Raw genomic sequence first — 15550 nt, 5'->3', positions numbered from 1 at the left:
AACGCGTAGGGTGCATCCTGGACAAATGCAACAATTGTTTTTATGATCCTTTGTTTTTTCCTCTTGACAAATAGTCGACTGGGTCAGCGCCTCCCCTATATATAGATTGATGACATCCATTGACAGAGAATTCTTTGACTGAACTAGGATGTCACATACTGTCTATATGGGCTTTTGGGTGTTTCACCTTACCCACTTTTGAATTAGGGCACACGGTGTTCTTTCAGTGTAAGTGGAGGGCCTGCTTAGGACTCAAGCCGACGAGGAACAGGGGCGTCAGTAAACTTTAGGACGCCGACCCCTGTATGATAGGAAGGGTGAGGAGTAGAATGTATTGATTCTCACCTTTCTTCTCATTTATATTTTAACATGTGTACCTTGTTTATGGCATATATGTAATAAAATTGTTTTGTGGGTAATTTGAGTTTTTCGGTTTTTGGTCTAATATAATTACCTTGATATCGATTTCGGTGTTTGTATACATCTCTCAGCACCCAGCTTTCCCATGCTCTGCTATACATCTCTCAGCACCCAGCTTTCCCATGCTCTGATATGGGAAAGCTGGGTGCTGAGGGAAAGATGTATGACAGAGCATGGGAAAGCTGGGTGCTGATAGAGGGATTTTAGATCATGGGAAACCTGGGTGCTGTGGGTAAAAGCCAAGTGTCAGCATCATTATCCCGTACCCTAAGTGTTGTGTACATGGAGGGGGGCCCCGGTCCAAAGTTTGCACCAGGGCCCATCAAACTCTAGTTACGCCACTGCATACGATATAAGATCTTTAGAAATACTTTTTCTATAGACCTCTTTATCTATGCTAGTGTATACAGGGACTCTTAGGCAGGGATTAGAAATATACACCCTGATCTACTCATGGTCCTGGGTGCATATTGCCCCTGACAGATTCCCTTAAAAACAGCCAATTGGCGAGAGTGTCAGGTGCCGGACCCCGGCCGATCAGACACCCTGGCCACATACCGAACACAGCTATGACACACTGGCCATATACTGAACACAGCCATGACACTGACCGTATATTACACACAGCCATGACACACTGACCATATACTACACACAGCCATGACACACTGACCATATAATGCACAGAGCCATGACACACTGACCATATACCGCACACAGCCATGACACACTGACCATATAACGCACAGAGCCATGACACACTGACCTTATACCGCACACAGCCATGATACAGTGACCGTATACCGCACACAGCCATGATACACTGACCGTATACCGCACACAGCCATGATACACTGACTGTATACTGCACACAGCCATGACACAGTGACCGTATACCGCACACAGCCTTGACACACTGACTATATAACACACACAGCCATGATACACTGATCATATACCGCACACAGCCATTACACACTAGCCATATAAGGCACACAGCCATGATACACTGATCATATACTGCACACAGCCATGATACACTGACCATATACTACACACAGCCATGATACACTGGCCATATACTGCACACAGATCTGTCACACTGGCCATATACCGCACACAGCCATGACACACTGGCCATATACCGCACACAGCCATGATACACTGGCCATATAATGCACACAGCCATGATACTGTCACGCTCCCCGGGTCCCCTGTCCAGCTCCCCGGCTCCCCTGCCACGCTCCCCGGCTTCCCTGGCTCGCTCCCCGGCTCCTCTGCCACGCTCCCCGGCTTCCCTGGCTCGCTCCCCGGCTCCTCTGTCCGGCGTTCCCCGCTCCACAGCCTCCAGGCCTCCTCACCTAGGATCCCCAGGCGTCCCGGTCCCCGCTCCCAGCGTCGGCTGTCAGCTTCGCTCCAGCCCGGCTCCCCTGCCTCCTGTTCGCCGCTCCCTGTCCTGGCTTCTGGCACCCGGGCCTCGCGCATGCGCATTAGGGCGCGCGCGCGGTCATTGACACTTTCTTAAAGGGCCAGCGTCCACAGACAGGATATTGAACACACAGGTACAGGGTATAAAGGGGTTTAATGTCCAAGTGGGCGGGGCCTGTTCTTCGTGTTTCCCAAGCTAGGAGTCAGGTCTCCTTGTGTCTCTGTGCCATACTTACCTATCTCTCTTCTAGAGCCGATCCTGCCTCGCCATCCGGTCCTGCCGATTCCCGAACCCCGAACGCTGACTATCTGCCATCCTGTCAGTCCGTACCATCTCTGATCCCTGTGGTGACCCGTCCTCTCGCTCCATCGGTTCCGGACTCCGCATGACAACATCTCGGCCTCCGAACCTGAGCTCCGTCACCCGGACTACCATCAGTGACTCCGTGGTCCCAGAGACTTCTCCATTCCACTCTTGTACACGGACTGTCCTGCTACCCGTAGTGCTCCGGCTACCGGACCCCTTGCCTTCATCAAGGAGTTCGGCCCAGTGGATCCACCTCCTGGGTCTGCCCGTCCACCTGGCCCTAACAGTAAGAACAGGCCATGGATTCCGCCGAAGCACTAGCGGCCTTGCAGGAGGAACTCACACGCCAGCGTGAGACTCAGACCCGCATGCTGAACTTTATGTCTTCTGTGGACGCCCGCCTGAACACGCTACAAGCGTCGGTTACATCTTCAGCATCTCGGGCTTCCACTAGACAATCCACGGCTCCAGCTCCCGTGGCAGCCTCCTCGGATGCTTCCAGACTTCGTTTGGCCTCACCACCCCGGTACGCCGGAGATCCCAAGACCTGCAGGGGATTCATAAACCAATGCTCCCTCCATTTCACGCAGCTGCCGCATTTGTTTGCCTCCGACCAAGCCAAGGTCGCGTTCATGATGTCCCATCTAGAGGGTGAGGCACTGGCGTGGATGAACCCCTTGTGGGAGAAGGAGGACCCTGTGACCACGAACATCCAGGAGTTCCTGCAGGCATTTCGTGGCACCTTTGACGAGCCCGGACGCGCCTCCGCGTCTGCCTCATCTCTTCTCCGGTTATGTCAGGGGACTCTGACGGTGGGTCAATATGCCATCCGTTTTCGCACCTTGGCTTCGGAACTCGGGTGGAACAATGAGGCTCTAACCGCCGCCTTCTGGGAAGGACTCTCGGGTCGAATTAAAGATGAGCTGGCTGGTCGTGACGTACCGTCCACCCTGGATGCCCTGATTACCCTAGCGACTCGAGTGGACATTCGCTTTCAGGAACGATCCAAAGAGGTGTCCCGTGAGAGACGTCCGATACGGCATTCCTCTCCTCCGCAGAAGCCCGCCGTACTTCAGTCAACGGCATCTGGTGTCTCCGTCCACGAGCCCATGCAGATCGACCGTGTGCGGCAGTCTGAACAACGCCGAGCAGAGCGGCTCGCCAAGGGCCTCTGCTTCTACTGCGGAGAGGGCACACACCTTCTACGCTCCTGTCCAGAGAGGCCGGGAAACTCCAAAGCCTAGGGTTGGTAGGAGAGGCCACCCTAGGTGCTGGGACTCTCTCAGACCCGGTTATCTGGACTGTTCAAGTGACAACGGGAGAGACGCGGTTCACGGCCGAGGCGTACCTCGATTCTGGGGCAGCAGGCAATTTCATCCAGCAGGCCACGGTGGACAAGTACCAGGTGCCTGTTACTCCACTCGACAAACCCCTCGTGATTGCCTCTGTGGATGGGAGACCCCTCTCTGACACCATCTCGTGGATCACCAGGCCGGTCGAACTGCGTATCGGTGCCCTGCACACCGAGAACATCGCTCTCTACGTCCTCCCACACATGTCCCATCAAATCCTGCTGGGACTCCCCTGGTTACGGACACACGAACCGTCAGTCAGCTGGGGCACTGGTGAAATCACCCGATGGGGCTCCTCTTGCCACGAGAACTGTCTGAAGATCATACAACCCATCCGACGACCTCCGGTTCCAGAGTCCCTACCGGGACTGCCCTCGGCCTATTGGTCCTTCGCGGACGTCTTTGACAAAAAGGAATCTGAGGTACTTCCGCCACATCGTCCTTACGATTGTGCCATCGACCTGCTCCCGGGAACTACACCACCTCGAGGACGGATATATCCGCTGTCTCCTGCCGAAACAAGGGCCATGTCTACCTACATCACAGAGAACCTGGCAAGGAGATTCATTCGGAGATCCTCCTCTCCTGCTGGAGCAGGCTTGTTCTTCGTTAAGAAGAAAGAAGGCGACCTACGCCCATGCATAGACTACCGGGGATTGAACCAAATCACCGTGAAAAATAAGTACCCCCTGCCGCTCATCCCCGAATTGTTTGATCGGCTTAGAGGAGCTTGTGTGTTCACCAAGTTGGATCTTCGGGGTGCCTACAACCTGGTCCGCATCCGCTCTGGGGACGAATGGAAGACCGCGTTCAATACTCGCGATGGGCACTATGAATACTGTGTGATGCCCTTCGGCCTGTGTAACGCACCAGCAGTCTTTCAGGAATTGGTGAACGACGTGTTCCGGGACCTTCTCTACGTCTGTGTGGTGGTGTATCTTGATGACATCCTGGTCTTTTCTCCGGACCTCCAGACCCACAGAGAGAACGTGCAGCTGGTACTACAAAGACTGAGGGAGAATCGTCTGTACGCCAAGTACGAGAAGTGTGTCTTCGAGCGGTCTTCTCTTCCCTTCCTGGGTTACATAATCTCCGATACCGGCCTGCAGATGGATCCGGAGAAGGTCTCTGCCATTCTCAACTGGCCCCCTCCTTCTGGACTGAAGGCAATCCAACGCTTTCTGGGATTCGCAAACTATTACCGTCAGTTCATCCCTCACTTCTCTGCTCTGACTGCACCTCTCTCCGCCTTGACCAAGAAGGGGGCTAATCCAAAGGACTGGTCACCTGCGGCCGACGCCGCGTTTGGCTCCCTGAAGCGGGCATTTGCTTCCTCCCCTGTGCTCCACCGTCCGGAGTTAAACCGACAGTTCACCTTGGAGGTGGATGCCTCCTCCTCGGGAGCCGGAGCAGTGCTCATGCAGAAGTCCTCCTCCGGGAAGATGGTTACTTGCGGTTTCTTCTCCAAGAGCTTCTCTGCGCCTGAACGCAACTACACCATCGGTGACCGAGAGCTATTGGCAGTCAAACTGGCTCTGGAGGAATGGCGCTACCTTCTGGAGGGAGCAGTGTACCCCGTAATCATTTACACGGACCACAAGAACCTGGAATACCTGCGGTCTGCTCAGCGACTGAACCCACGGCAAGCCAGGTGGTCCTTGTTCTTTGCCAGGTTCGATTTCCAGCTCCATTTCCGACCCGCGGACAAGAATGTACGCGCAGATGCCTTGTCCAGGTCATTCATGCCCATGGAGCAGGAGGAGGAGACATCCCAGCCCATCATCTGCCCTAGTAAAATCATTCCAGTGGCTCCTGTCACCCTGGCCCAGATACCGCCCGGGAAGACTTATGTCTCTGAAACCGACAGGCAAAAAGTGTTGCACTGGGGCCATGCCTCGAAAACAGCCGGCCATGCTGGTCAGAAGAGAACATGGAGTACGATTGTACGTCACTACTGGTGGCCATCCCTTCGCACAGACGTCGCTTCTTTTGTCTCAGCCTGCTCCTCTTGTGCCAGGAACAAGACGCCCAAACATCTGCCATATGGCCGTCTTCTGCCTCTGCCTATACCCTCTGTTCCGTGGCAACACATTGCGATGGACTTTATTACGGACCTACCCCTGTCCTCCGGACACACAGTCATATGGGTCGTGGTGGATCGGTTCTCCAAAATGGCTCATTTCATCCCTAGGCTGGACTGCCCTCAGCCCAGGAACTCGCTGACTCCTACATACAGCACATCTTCCGGTTGCATGGTTTTCCATCACACATTGTGTCCGACAGAGGAACTCAGTTTACCTCCCGCTTCTGGAGGGCTCTCTGCAAACATCTGGGAGTGACTCTGGACTTTTCTTCAGCCTACCATCCTCAGTCTAATGGCCAAGTGGAACGAGTCAATCAGATCTTGACTTCCTTCTTACGTCACTACGTCAACGCCCATCACGACGACTGGTCCACGCTTCTTCCTTGGGCTGAATTCTCCCATAACCACCACGTCAGTGAGTCCTCCTCCAGCTCTCCCTTCCATGTCGTTTACGGACTACAGCCTTCCGTCCCGTTACCTGTATCCTCTTCCTCGGATGTCCCTGCTGCTGATGCTGTAGCACGTGACTTTGCAACAATTTGGAACTCTGTCAAGACGTCCCTTGGACGTGCTTCCCTTCGGATGAAGAGACACGCAGACAAGAGGCGTCTGGATCCCCCGTGTTTCTCTCCAGGAGATCTGGTCTGGCTTGCCTCCAAGTATGTCCGATTGAAGCTACCATCTTACAAGTTGGGTCCTCGCTACATCGGGCCGTTTAAAGTCCTCAGCAAGATCAATGAGGTCTCCTACAAGCTGCAGCTCCCGGCCACGATGAGGATACCCAACTCCTTCCACGTCTCCCTGCTCAAGCCGGTTGTCCTTGGTCCCTTCTCCGCTGCTGCCAGTTCGGCTCCTCCTCCTATTGCCGATGACGACATCTATGCGGTAAGGGATATCGTGGCCATGAAAACCGTACGGGGCCGACAGTTCTTCCTGGTGGACTGGGCAGGGTATGGTCCTGAGGATAGGTCCTGGGAACCCCGGGAGAATGTGGGTACTCCTCTGATACGTGCCTCCCTGTCCCGGTTGCGGGGAGGGGGGCGTTGGGGGGGGGTACTGTCACGCTCCCCGGGTCCCCTGTCCAGCTCCCCGGCTCCCCTGCCACGCTCCCCGGCTTCCCTGGCTCGCTCCCCGGCTCTTCTGCCACGCTCCCCGGCTTCCCTGGCTCGCTCCCCGGCTCCTCTGTCCGGCGTCCCCCGCTCCACAGCCTCCAGGCCTCCTCACCTAGGATCCCCAGGCGTCCCGGTCCCCGCTCCCAGCGTCGGCTGTCAGCTTCGCTCCAGCCCGGCTCCCCTGCCTCCTGTTCGCCGCTCCCTGTCCTGGCTTCTGGCACCCGGGCCTCGCGCATGCGCATTAGGGCGCGCGCGCGGTCATTGACCCTTTCTTAAAGGGCCAGCGTCCAAAGACAGGATATTGAACACACAGGTGCAGGGTATGAAGGGGTTTAATGTCCAAGTGGGCGGGGCCTGTTCTTCGTGTTTCCCAAGCAAGGAGTCAGGTCTCCTTGTGTCTCTGTGCCATACTTACCTATCTCTCTTCTAGAGCCGATCCTGCCTCGCCATCCGGTCCTGCCGATTCCCGAACCCCGAACGCTGACTATCTGCCATCCTGTCAGTCCGTACCATCTCTGATCCCTGTGGTGACCCGTCCTCTCGCTCCATCGGTTCCGGACTCCGCCTGACAACATCTCGGCCTCCGAACCTGAGCTCCGTCACTTGGACTACCATCAGTGACTCCGTGGTCCCAGGGACTTCTCCATTCCACTCTTGTACACGGACTGTCCTGCTACCCGTAGTGCTCCGGCTACCGGACCCCTTGCCTTCATCAAGGAGTTCGGCCCAGTGGATCCACCTCCTGGGTCTGCCCGTCCACCTGGCCCTAACAGATACACTGGCCATATACTGCACACAGATCTGTCACACTGGCCATATACCGCACACAGCCATGACACACTGGCCATATACCGCACACAGCCATGACACACTGGCCATATACTGTACACAGGCATGACACACTGGCTATATACCGCACACAACTCTGACACACTGGCAGTATACAGCACATTGTACTCACACAATGGGCGTATACTGCACACAGCCTTGACACACTGGTCATATTGTATTCTGCACACGACAAACACTGGCCATATACAGTACACATGCATTGGACATACTGTATGCCGTACACAGCACTCACACACTGTACACAGCACTCACACACGCAACATGCTGTTTACAGCACTCACATACCGTATACAGAACTCACACGCCATACACAGCACTCACACTCTGTACACAGCACTCACATGTGACACGCTGTATACAGCACTCACATATCATATACAGAACTCACATATCATATACAGCACTCACATATCATATACAGCACTCACACGCGACATGCTTATACAGCACTCACACGCTGTACACAGCACTCACATGAGACACGCTGTATACAGCACTCACATACCACATACAGCACTCACACGCCTTACACAGCACTCAGACATGCGACACGCTGTATACAGCACTCACCCTGTATGCAGCACTCACAATCGGTATACAGCATTCACACACGCCGTACACAAGACTCACACACTGGATATATACAGCACACATACACTGAACATTGAAGTCACTAATTCATAGATATATGGTGATATATTAGATATAAACACACTTAGCTCAGATATAAATACCTGCTGCTTAGTTGCCCCTGTAAGCTCAGGAGCAACACAATATCCTGACTAACGCGCCCTCCTCCTGTAAGATGGAGGCAGCAGCCGGACACTAAGGGGCACTTTGCACACTACGACATCGCAAGCCGATGCTTGCGATGCCGAGCGCGATAGTCCCCGCCCCCGTCGCAGCTGCGATATCATGGTGATAGCTGGTGTAGCGAACATTATCGCTATGCCAGCTTCACATGCACTCACCTGCCCTGCGATGTTGCTCTGGCCGGCGAGCCACCTCCTTATTAAGGGGGCGGGTCGTGCAGCGTCATAGCGACGTCACACAGCAGGCGGCCAATAGAAGCGGAGGGGCAGAGATGAGCGGGACGTAAACATCCCGCCCACCTCCTTCCTTCCGCATTGCTGGCGTGAGCCGCAGGTAGGAGATGTTCCTCGCTCCTGCAGCTTCATACACAGCGATGTGTGATGCCGCTGGAATGAGGAACAACATCGTAACATCGGTCATTTCCAAATTATGGAAATGACAGACACTACACCGATGATACGATTATGACGATTTTGCGCTCGTTAATCGTATCAAAAAGGATTTACACACTACGATATCGCCTGCGACGCCGGATGTGCGTCACTTTCGATTTGACCCCACCGACATCGTACCTGCGATGTCGTAGTGTGCAAAGTGCCCCTAAGGGGTTAATGTGTGGCCAATCAGCGCTGGTTTCATTCTCCTCTTCTGTTTCCTCTGCGGTGCTAGAGCTGAACAAACAGGCCTGAGTGCACAGGACGGGAGGGTGACAGGCTGAGCACATGGCACTATGCAGCACTGCCGTGCAGGCCCTTCCCCCATCACGCTGTCTGACAGATGTGCAGGAGCCAGAGGCAGGGGGAGATCCCACCCTCAGTGATGTCTGCCGGCCTTTAAGGCCGGCGTCACACTTGCGATTGACTCGCACGACTGCAATGTGAGAAAATCTCGCATTGCATTCGAACCAATGTTAATCAATGAGGCAGCTCTGATTTGCCTGCTGGGATTTTTAGAGTTTCTCGCGCGAGGCTCTCCAGTGCAAGTCTATGGGTGCAAGAAAAAAATGGATGTCACACGCACAGCACACAGACCATCCTAGTGACATCCGTTTTTCTAAATACAATTCTATCATGTAGCAGAGAACACTGTAAATGCTCCTGTACAGGACTGTAAATGACTAAAAGCTGCTGAGAAAAAAAAACAGATCACATACAGATTGAATACGTTTTGCTCACGGACTACTGTACCGCCTTGGGGGCTCGGCTGCTCCGCTGGCCGAGCTGCTCGGGTCCGGGCTCGGTTTGTCGGTGGCTCGAGCGCCTCCGGACCGGGGGCCACGTCGCTCTGTTAAGGGAGAGGCGATGGGGGTGGTTGAACGGGGGTTGTCGTGACGCCACCCACGGGTTGTGGTGATCTTTGGCACCACCGCTGCTGGTGATGGTGGGGGCTCCCGGGTGTCGGTGTTGTGGCGCAGCTCGGATGTTAACCCTTCCGTGGGTAGGGGCGGTGTGTCCTGGGGCCCACTGAGGGGACTGGCGGTGTGATGTGGCTTGCGGTGCAGGGGTCGGCGGTGCGGTGCGGTGCCCGGATGGCACTGAGGTACTCACAGTTAGTTGCACACAGAGTCACTGGTAAACCAAAGGTTCGGTGAAGCTTGGGTCCCGCAGACGGCTGCCGGTGTCCCCTGTGAGGGTGATGGTGGCCCCCTCTTCCCTTGCACCTTTCTGCTGTGGTGGCTACCCCTGCCTGGGCAGTGATAGCCCGCTTCCCGATGCTTGGACCGGTTGGAGCCTCGGTTGCCCGCAGGCGCTGGCCCTTCGGGTCTCTGGTCTTTGGCAGTGACGCTCACCCGGTATTCGGTTGGCGGTTGGCTGTTGCCTTCTTTCGGGACTTGGGTGGGAAAGGACCCCGTGAGGTCCAGAGCGCAATCAGTTAATTTGCCTCACTCAGTAGATTCAGAGCTCGGTCGGGGTCTGAGTACCCGGTTACTGGTGCTCCGGTAAACGGTTGACTAACGTTCAGGGCCGGCGGGCTCCTACCCTCTCCGGTCCCCACGGTCTAGCCGGTTGCTACCGGTCTCCTGCAGGCAGCCACCACCGTCTACCTGCCTGACGTTACGGGGATTCCAGGCTCCTACCCGTGTCCCTGACAGCTTTACTCCTGTCACTTTGCACTCCACACTTAAAACTGTTTGAACTTCCTGCCTCAGGACAGTAGTCTCCTCGGCTGGGCGTGTCTAACCGCCTGACTCCGCCCACCTGGTGTGCCCTACTCGCTCTGAGGGAGGTATCAGGTCTCCCACCTGGGGTGACGGGTGTATACTCACTGGGGACAGGGGGTGTGTATATAGTGTTGGTGTTACTACCTGTGACCCCTGGGGTCCAGGGCGTCACACTACTATCATGAGAAAAATCACAGACTTGCATTGCACATGAATCAACACTCGGATAGAGCTCATCCTACTCTCAGGCATGAGAACTGGACCTATTTTTCGAACGCAAGTGTGACTCCGGCCTAAAAAGCCTTTTCCTATGACTTAAGCGGGCTTTACACGCAACGACATCGCTAACGAGATGTCGTTGGGAGTCACAGAATTCGTGACGCACATCTGGCCTTGTTAGCGACGTCGTTGCGTGTGAAACGCACGAACGACCGTTAAATAATCAAAATTACTCACCTAATCGTTGATCGTTGACCGGTCGTTCTAATCCCAACTATCGTTGATGTTGCAGGACGCAGATTGTTCGTTGTTCCTGTGGCAGCACACATCACTATGTGTGACACCGCAGGAACATCACCGTCCCTGCGGCCGCCCGCAATGAGGAAGGAAGGAGGTGGGCGGGATGTTTGGCCCGCTCATCTCCGCCCCTCCGCTTCTATTGGGCGGCCGCTTAGTGACGCCGAACGAACCGCCCCCTTAGAAAGGAGGAGGTTCGCCGGCCACAGCAATGTCGCTAGGTAAGTAAGTATGTGTGACGGGTCCGAGCGATGTTGTGCACCACGGGCAGCGATTTGCCCGTGACGCACAACCGACGGGGGTGAGTGCTTTCACCAGCGACATCGCTAGCGATGTCGCTGTGTGCAAAGCCCGCTTTAGGAATTATGCTAGATCAGAACCTCAATTTGCAGACACGGTGTTTTGGGATGATTGTCCCTCGTCAGTGCAAAGTATGAGATCTGATCTGGCTGTATGAGAATCTATAGTGGGGACCATGGTGAAAACTTTTATTTCCCAGAGGAGCATTGTAGCTATAAGACTCCTCACCACTGACAGCCAGATTAGTTTGTCAGTCTGATACATGTAGAGTCATTTTTGCCATTTATTCTTTACCCTTGTCATTAGGCTATGCTCAGACGAGCGTATGACTCGCATGAGTGCAATGCGAGGAAATACCACATTGCACTCAGACAATGTTAGCCCATGAGGTGGAGCAGTTGGTCAGCTTTTTTGTCATCTAGATTCTGGATAAGCGAAAAGTCACAACATGCTGCGATTTGTTGCCGAAATCGTGTGAGTCTCGCCAATATAAGTCTATGGGTGCGAGAAAAAAACGGATGCCACACAGACCGCCCTAGTGGTATCCGTTTGTATGGATACAATTCTATCATGTAGCAGAGATCACTGTAAATGGTCCTGTACATGACTGTAAATGACTAATGACTGCTGAGAAAAAACATATTGCACAAGTGAGAAAAAAATCACCCACTCGCATAGGATTCGCATGACACATGGACTACCACTCGTCCAACTTTTCAGGAGGTGGCTCCAGCCTTATCCTGAGAATTCTTTTATATCACACTTCTACCTGCTTTACTTCGCTTATTTGCATTTGTTTATAGGCAATTATTTGCATGTGTTTGTTCTATTCTCTAATATGCTCTTTTTTTCCTTTATGGTATGTGCACACAGTGTGTTATTTTCGCATTTTTTGATACTTTTTTTTGGTGCAGTTTTGTTATAAGTCAATCCTAATGCCATCAAAGTCAATGAGAATCCTGATGTGTTGTGCACATGTTGCTTTTTGTTCTCCTTGCAGATTTGGTGCAGAAATAAATCTGCAGAGTGTCAATTCTTTCAGTGTTTTTGCAGTGTTTTTTCCACCCAAGAATGCCTCGAAAATGCGTCAAAAACTTTTTTCTGCCAGGAGATGCAGCTTTTTGGTGCAGATATGCCATGTTTAACCTGTGGGATATCAGCCTGCACTCCCTGCTGTTTATCAGCCCTGCTGCTCCATTCACAGTAGGGTCTCCTATTGTCATGCTGACCCCAGACTCTTATCCCCACCCATCCTCTGCACTGCTGCCTTCCTGGTCTCATGTCATCAGGACACAACCCTTTATACAGGGTTCCCCAACTCCAGTCCTCGAGGGCCGCCAACAGTGCATGTTTTCAGGATTTCCTTAGCATTGCATGGGTGTTGGAATCATCAACTGTGCAGGTAATTAAATTATCACCTGTGCAATACTAAGGAAATCCTGAAAACATGCCCTGTTGGCGGCCCTTGAGGACTGGAATTGGGGACCCATGCTTATGATGTCTGCACTGGCCTCCTATCCTGTGTGGCCGGACATTGCTACTTCTCCCTTTCTGGACCTGCCCCCACTCTAATGTCCATACCAGCCCCTATTCACACTCATGGTGATTGGTCCAGCCGCACAATGTGCAGTCATTTAAACCAGAGGCACCTACTGTGTGTGTCTCTCTCAGTAAGTGGTGGATGCTGCAGTTCAGCGCTTTGCCCTGGTCCTGGAGGTGATCCGGTAATATAATCTCTATTCTCTATATTGTGCTTATCTGCTTCTAACTGACACTTCTTTTTTGTTCCTTCTTTTTTCTTTCCCCTTTATCTTTTGCGTGTATTTCCTCTTCATTTTGTAATGAGATTTCCTTTACGTGTTTTATATTATGCTACTTTATTATGCCATGTATTGTACTAGTGCTTTGTATTCATTGCGCTGTTATACATTGACTTATTTGGGTTTTCATTGCCAATGTCTAAGGCGGGCTTTACACGTTGCAACATCGCTAGTGATTGCTAGCGATGTCCAACGCAATAGCACCCGCCCCCGTTGCACATGCGATTTCTAGTGTTGCTGCCGTAGCGAACATTATCGCTACGGCAGCTTCACACGCACTTACCTGGTCGGCGACGTCGCTGTGACTGCCGACCTATCCCTCCTTTTAAGGGGGAGGTACGTTCGGTGTCACAGCGACGTCACCGCGACGTTACTAATCGGCCGGTCAATAGAAGCGGAGATCAGCAAGACATAACATCCCGCCCACCTCCTTCCTTCCGCATTGCCGGTGGAGGCAGGTAAGGAGATGTTTGTCGCTCCTGCGGGTTTACACACAGCGATGTGTGGAGCTGCAGGAACGACAAACAACATCGTACCTGCAGCAGGAGCGACATTATGAAAATGAACGACGTGACACAGATCAGCGATATTGTTCGCTTCTGCGCTCGTTCATTCTTCCATCTAGAATTTACACGTTGCGATGTCGCTACCGGCGCCGGATGTGCGCCACTAACGACGTGACCCTGACGATATATCGGTAGCGATGTTGCAACGTATAAAGTACCCCTAACACCGTAATGACCGCCCATACACCTTTTTAATGGTGGTTGTTCAGTGAAGTGCCTGTGGAATAAAAATGCTCAATATACCCCTGAATAAAATCCTTAAAGGGAACCTGTCACCATTCTTTTGCCCTACAAGCGTGGCCAGCACCACCGGGCTCTTATATACAGCATTCTAACATGCTGTATATAAGGGCCCAGGCCGCTGTGTAGAACATAAACACTTTATAATACTCGCCTAGAAGGTCGCTTCGATGCACAACAGTCGGATGGATTTCTCCGGGACCGGCGCCTCCCATTTCGGCCATCTTGGTCTTCCTTCTTCTGAAGCCGGGGTGCATGACTCGCCTATGTCATACACACGCGCCGTCATTGAGGTCCTGCGCAGGCGCACTTTGATCTGCCCTAACCAGGGCAGATAAAAGTATTGTAGTGCGCCTGCGCGGAACCGGCGAGTGTGTATGACATAGACGTGGCTTCAGAATAAGGAAGACCAAGATGGCCGAAAGGGAAGGCGCCGGTCCCGGAGAACGGCACCACCCATCCGACTGTTGTGCACCGAAGCGACCTTCTAGGTGAGTATTATAAAGTGTTTTTTATGTTCTACACAGCGGCCTGGGCTCTTATATACAGTATTCTAGCATCCTGTATATAAGAGATCACTGATGGTGGCCGCAGCTTATAGGGCAAAAAAGTGGTGACAGGTTCCTTCTAAGAATTTCCAAACTGGGGGTCACTTGTAGGGGGGTTTCTGCTGTTTAGGCACCTTAGGTGCCCTGCAAATACAACATGGTGCCCACAATCTATTTCAGCCACATTTTTGTACCAAAATTCAAATGGCGCTCCTTTCCATGAGAGTCCGTCCGTTTGTCCAAACAAAGGTTTTTGAGCACTTACGGGGTATAAGCTCTCTCATAAGAAACTGGGTAAGAAATTTTGGAGTGGATCTTGTGCTATTTCTTGTAAACGTGCATAAATTGGGGCTAAATCAACATTTTGAGGTAAAATGTAATTATTTTTTTTTTTTTTTTTACCCATTCCACTCTGCATTTATTTCTGTAAAGCACTTGAAGGGTTAGCAACTTCTTGAATGTGATTTTGAGGGATACAGTTTTTAGAATGGTGTCACGTTTGGATATTTTCTGCCACCTCGCCCTCTCAATCACTTCAAATGTGATGTGATCCCTAAAGAAGAAGAAAAAAAGGTTTTTTAAATTATTTTTTTTGTTGGAAAAATGAGAAATTGCTGATTAAACTTTAAACCCTTCTAACTTCCTAACAGAAAAATGATGTTTTTAAAAATTGTGCTGATATCTCCACAAAATTGAAATTTAAAAAAATAAATAAAAATAAATATTCCCATCCAAAGCTACTGTGAAGCCCCGCAAACGCTGTGTCGGTGCATTACCTTCAGGGACTCCACGCAGCTGGATCTGGTCACCGGTAGGAAATCTTCTATTTGTCGTGACGCCACTCTCAGAATTGCGGTCAGTGGGGACCGCCACTGCAGATTAAGGGATGCCTGGGGCTGATGGTGGGTGCAGTCAGTTGTAGTAGCCTCCTGAGAGTGAGGCAAGCCCCAGGGCCCTGTGTAACGGTGTAGAACCACAAGGCGCAGAATAACTCCACACAAGCAGGATGTCTTTCAGGGGTTTTACTCACAG

Source organism: Anomaloglossus baeobatrachus, chromosome 4, assembly GCF_048569485.1.
Source record: "Anomaloglossus baeobatrachus isolate aAnoBae1 chromosome 4, aAnoBae1.hap1, whole genome shotgun sequence".
Lineage (NCBI taxonomy): Eukaryota > Metazoa > Chordata > Amphibia > Anura > Aromobatidae > Anomaloglossus > Anomaloglossus baeobatrachus.
Note: the sequence above shows the minus strand (reverse complement) of the source record.